The sequence below is a fragment of the Belonocnema kinseyi genome, chromosome 3 (genome assembly GCF_010883055.1).
Source record: "Belonocnema kinseyi isolate 2016_QV_RU_SX_M_011 chromosome 3, B_treatae_v1, whole genome shotgun sequence".
In the NCBI taxonomy this organism is placed as follows: Eukaryota; Metazoa; Arthropoda; class Insecta; order Hymenoptera; family Cynipidae; genus Belonocnema; species Belonocnema kinseyi.
The window spans coordinates 33,312,026-33,318,238 of NC_046659.1; the positions used below are offsets into that span (position 1 = coordinate 33,312,026).

Below are 6,213 nucleotides of genomic sequence, written 5' to 3' on the forward strand. Positions count from 1 at the left end.
GACTAGACAAGCGTTTAGTAAATTCAACCGCTAGCTTAGTCTGTCCATTATATACTACTCCGTTTAGTAAATCTCACCCTTGCCGGGGTGAGAGCTACCAAATATTTTTCTCCGTGTGGTTTAGAACAAAAATTCTTGCCACCTGCATCAAAACAACCGAACAGAACCTCTCTAACTTACATCAATTTGACAAACTTTCTCACTCGCACACTTTTCCATGTATAGGAAGAGGACAACTGCGCACTTGCGCACGACAATTTAAGATCTTCCTGTAATGTGCATACCACTGACGGTAATGTTTCTATTGCCAAGTGGGGAAACGGAGTAAGGTTTCCTTATTATTGCTTCGTGGTCGCCGTCTTCAGACTTGTTTTATAGCAAATGAGGTTAGTGAAGAAGCTTTTGAATACCTAACTCCAAAATTTGTACAAGGTAAAGATTTATTAAATATTCTATGAAACAATTTCTAAATAAATGATGTATTTAACATTTATTTGCCTTTCATTTCTGTATCTTCAGAATATTTAAATTTTATGTATACATTTCAAGGGATTTAAAGGGAGTTATTTGATTTAAGCATTTTTAAAGTTTATAATTGAATTTCAAAAGATTTGAAAATATTTGAACTTATTTAAAAGAGTTCAAGATATTTTCAATGAATTTAAAAGATTTTAAGTAATTTTGAAGAACTTTTAAGGAATTTCGGTTTAATTTTAAATTAATTTTTTAATAAGTAATCCCAGGCAGAGTTACATAAAAAATATATTATAATTGATATAAAAGTGTTGTGTATAATGTAGAAAAGTTGACATTTTAGACAAAATCGAGTGCGAAGCACGAAATACGTGATGAGAATCTGTTCGTTAAAACCAAAAGAGCTTTAAAAAAAGAGAGTACAAAATCACAACATTACAGTTGCCGGTCCGTTCACCTTTGATTTTAAAAGGTCTGTGCCCGATTGCGGAAGAAATGCAAAGACCAAGTGCGGAGTGCGATTGCCACCAGTCACGTGCCGTAAGTGCGCTCAAACTCTCTTTTAACGAAAGAGAATTCACAATTACAAAATTACAGCGGTGCATGTTTTGAGTCTCAATTTTAAAATTTTTGCGCAAGAATGTCCGAAAATATAAAGACCGAGCGTGTAGCGCGAGGTAAATACATAATCGAGCGCGAAGCGCAAGATAAATGTACAATCGAGCGCGAAACGCGAGATAAATACATCAAGCGCGAGAACCAACAGTTGCGCGTCCTAGGCGCGCTCAAACTTGCGAGCCGCGCGAACGTTTTTCCGCGAAAAATAAGCTGTGATTTTTCATTTGAAATGACATCAGTTATAATATTCTGATTCTTAAAATCACAGAAAAACTATTTTTTCAGATATCTGACTTATAAACGAAAACTACCTTAATTAAAAGATATGTTTGAATAAGTATTTGCTATGTAAATTTTTTAATATAATGTATTGAATGTCTTAATTTCGCTCCATTAAATCACTGACTGAGCTCAATCGCAACGGTTACGGGGAGAGCAGGTGCAAAGGGAGTTTGGGAATCAGTACTTACTTGCATGTGTAGGCGAAATATTCAATGGATCATTTCGCACTATGTTGAAATTAGGACCAAAAGTGATTTCGAGGAAGGATCCTTGACTTCATTAAAATTCCATGTTTAAATGTTGAAGGAGAGAAATAAGTAGCCACGCAGTAACTCAACAAACTGACTTTATTTTAATTCAGAGAACGTTGCTCGTTCTTACGCGAGATGCGTTCAGACTTTGTACAATTCAGAGAGCATTGCTTGTTCTCAAGTAAGGCGGACGCTACCGCGAGGAGTAGGGAGACGTTGATGATAGCAGGAAAGCTGAGAAAGGCGGAAGCTAGGAGTACGGTGAATGCAGAGTGAAACTCACTCGTGTGCTGTGTAAGTATTGTACAACCTATTGTGGCTTTATAGAACACTAATATTAATCGCATAAATTACTTGTTGAAGATAACAGTATCTGCAGATTTTGTCAGACATTTAAAAATCATCGTCCTTCAAATATCGAGATATATATCAGAATATAAATTATTCTGCACAGCAGGCGAGAATGTAGTAGAAAAAATTTGAATGCAAAATTTGCAACAACTAAGCAAATAACTACATTACCGGCGCTTACTTTTTACAAACTATTATCTATGCCTTTATTTGCAAAGATTCATGATTCTTAGATATCGAGATAGTGCACTCGAAGAGATTTAATGCTAAAAATTAATTAAATTATTACCATTATTATTATGTTTTCATTAAATTTATTATTGTACACAGCAGACGTTGAATTTAGTGACAATTTTTTCAGGAAAAACGTTGAATCTCTCCGAGTGCACTATCTCGATATCTAAGCATAATGTATCTTTGCGAATAAGAACGTAGAAAATAGTTTGCAAATCTTTCCTGCAAGAATTGTTACTAAATTCGAGGTTGGCTGCGTAGAATAATTTGTAATTTAATAAATCTTTAATCTCTCCAAGTGCACAATCTCGTTATTAAAGAATAATGAATCTTTGCGAATAAGGACGTAGAAAATAGATTGAAAAATTTTCCTACAAAAATTGTTACTAAACTCTACGTCTGCTGTGTAAAATAATTAATTAAATAATAATATAATAATAATTTGAGGCGCCCAGGTCTTCTTGGCTCGATCTGGCTTCATATTGAGGGCGTTCACTCGCGTAGCCTTATGAAGCCTTATGAATATATGAATTAGACTTTAGTATAATATCGTGCCAAAATACGGAAAACTGAGGTTTTACTATATTTATTCGTAATTCAGTACCGAATGTTAAAATTATAATACGAGTGTTTAAAACACAGAGACGATAAAGTAGTATTCTGAATGCGAAATATTATGAATCTCTATTTCAAGAATTAACACCATCGAAAAATGATATTCTTTTTAGTGAGTTTTCGAAAAATAATTTGAATAAAAAGTATAGTGAATATCATAACGTCGAAAAAAGTATTTCAGAAATTGATGTCAGTATGAAGTTGACCGAAATCTGAGACTCATAGCAAACCATGAAATTATTATTCTTAATTTTTCATATAGTTTCGTTTGAGAATTCTCCTCGATTGTTTCCGCCATTTTCCGATCGAGCCAAGAGGTGAGGATTCACAATATTTAAAATAAAAGTTAACTCTTTCTATTTTAAATCCATTCATTTAATATTATATTTAAAACATTAGGAATTCTTCATCACGAAATTTATACACTAAGGTAATAAGATTTAATTCATTGAGTACAATTTATAAAATATTACATCTAAATACACTCACGTTTTTTATACTGAGATATACTGAGATATCAAATTAGAGAATGTTATCCATACAAGAATATTATCAGTACCGTTAAAAAATTTATTTTATAAAAAATTAATTTAATCATTGAAAATAATAATGCCCTGAGTTTTCAAGTGACGCCGCTTAGCCGAGATTTTTACCAAATATTCCATAATGTAAGTTAGCCGTGTCGTTTAGTTGTTAGGGAATGAGTTATTTTTCATATAGTCGTTTAAGATTCTCATATGCTTTGTATGGCAACTTCAAACGATGTTCTCACTCTTTCAAATAAATGTATGACTATCGTTTTAACTTCAATTGTTAACTTTGATATAGTGAATTTTGAATTCTCAAAAGTTTTAAAAGAGTTAATGCAACATCCTTTCCATTTTTTCAAACAAAAATATTAGTTTTAAAGGCTGAAACCGCTATATTAATTTTTTATACGCAAACCCTGTTTTCCCTGTTTTGAAACTATATTATAATAAATTTTCATTCATTTTTATCATTTATTCTGACAAAAAGTCTCTCAGTGTAAGAATAATGAATCTTTGCGAATAAGGGCTTAGACAATAGTTTGTTAAAAGTATGCGCCGGTAATGTAGTTATTTGCTTATTTGTTGCAAATTTTTCCTGAAGAAATTTGTTACCAAATTCGACGTCCGCTGTGCAGAAAAATGTCTACTCTATATCTCGCTATTTAAAGGACGATGATTTCTAAATGTCTGCGAAGATCTGCAGATATTGTTATTGCCAATAAGAATTTTATACGATTAATATTATTGTTCTATAAAGCCAGAATACTCGGAAAAATTTAGTCGCTTAAAATGTAGGCGATTATTCAAAGATTCTTGGACAGAAAGAAAAGTCTTCAAATGTTTTAATGCCATTAAAGAAATAATAGAAAACTATTAATGAGTTGTAGAATAACGTCTACTAATATTTAAAAACTGAGTCGCAGAAAGAAAGTCGAGTAATTCTGATGTAGAATTATTTTATAAACTAAGCGATCTTCTCTAAGAAATACTCTATAGGTTAACAATATTTGAAAAGTTTCTCTAGAGTTTACATGACAGTCGCGAGGAATTTGAAAGAGGTAGGATTTAAAACATAATTTTGTACATGATAGTATAAAGTTGATCATATTTTATATTATTTTAAACGGAGTTTTAGATTTCTTGCTAAAGATAATTTAAGAGACGAGAAATCAAAGAACTGAGCCACTTCAGCTTATCGAACTTCGTCGACAGTCGCAGAAAACGAGAGCTGATGCGCAGCAGTGTTCACGTATATAGTTCACTTCTGATCTTTTACCTTTACAAACTGAATTAGAATTTAATTTTGTAGGCAGCAGGTTTTAAATTGATATATTTCTAATTTTATTAACTTCGAAAGGATAGAAAAGTTTAGAATGTACCGCCTCTTCAATGAGATTACAAATTTTTTTATTTATTACTTGAGAAACATACAAATTTAAGAAGCCTAAAAGTTTGAAAGTTAAAAAAATTAGAAATTTCAAATAGAATATATTAAAAGTATCTGTATTTAAAAATTAATTTCATACAATTTATGAAAATTCTTATAAAATTGCCTAGTTTTTTTACTTTTAAATGCTCGAATTTTACAAGCACTCTATTTTGATGGACTGAAGATTTCAAATCTTTTCATTATCAAAGGTCATAATTTAAATAAAGAATTTGAAAGCTTAGCAAATGTGGCAAATTCTTTTAGTCAAACAAACAATAAAATTATTCATTAAAAAATATTAATACTTTACAAAGGATTTTGTCAAAAATCTGGGTTGTTTGGAAAGTAATTTCTCTCAAATTTTTCAAATCCTTTAAAATCTTTTAAAATACCTTGAACTTTCATTTAAGATTTCTAAAGGACTTTGGGATTTTTTTAAATAACCCTTGCCACATGTTTTTAATTCTTTGAAATTCCTGTAAATTAGAAAAATAAATTAAAAATTCCTTGACATCTTTTAAAAGATCCTCAAATATTCAAATTCCTTAAAAATCTTTTGAAATTTTGTAAAGCTTCAGATTGAAATTTAGAAAAGAAAAATTTCTCAAAACGTTAAATATTGAAATGATTGTAGATTAGAGTTCTGAAAATGGGATCAATAAAAATTGAAAGCACTGCCGTGATTTGAGAAAACAGCGTTAACTGCAAAAATCGAAAAATGAGTTTTTTATAACATTGGAATCGTGAAGAAACGATGCACCTGACTATTAAAATAATTTTTTTTAAATTGTTAATAACTTTTAGAATAATTATGGCTAAATTTTGAAATCGCCGTTGACTGAAAGTTTGGCGAGTCGTGATTTGGCAGAGAGCCGTAACAGACCGCTAACTGCAGGCTCAAATCATGGACAGTTGAATACGTCACAGAAAAATTCGAGAAAAAGCCGCAACGGTGTTTCAAAAAATTTGAAGGTTTCGAAATATTTTAGGGTATTTTAAAAGGTTCCAAGGAATTTTTAATTAATTACAGAAATATAATATAAGATTTGAAAAGATTTGATAATCTTAAGATATTTTAATAGATTCTAAAGAATTTTGTAATGATTTCAATAATTTAGTACAAGATTTTAAAGGATATAAATATTTTAGGGTATTTTAAAACTTGCAAGGAATTTTCAAGAGCTTTGAAAAATTTAAATAGAGATTTTAAATATTTTAGGATGTTTTAAAACAATCCAAGGAATTTTCAATCAATTTAAATAATTTAAATTTTGTTGATTTTTTTTAAATTTTTTAATTTATGTATTTTATTCAAAGTTTTTTTTGCAGAAAACTAGTTGTTTTAGTTGAAATTTTATCTATTTCTAGTAAAACTTGGTCAGCTAATCATTAATATTAATATAATATTTTATATTTATAATATTAACAT

At 30.0% G+C, this 6,213-nt stretch overlaps 1 protein-coding gene across 1 annotated transcript in view; it reads right to left on the reverse strand.

Annotated features, from left to right (window-relative positions):
- The window catches only part of LOC117169763, a 160,334-nt gene extending 158,566 nt beyond the window's left edge, over positions 1 to 1,768 (reverse strand). The window contains exon 1 of the mRNA XM_033356269.1: positions 1,563 to 1,768. The gene's annotated coding sequence lies outside the window, so the exon portion shown is untranslated. The remainder of the gene's footprint in view (positions 1 to 1,562) is intronic.
- Positions 1,769 to 6,213: the final 4,445 nt, after the last annotated feature.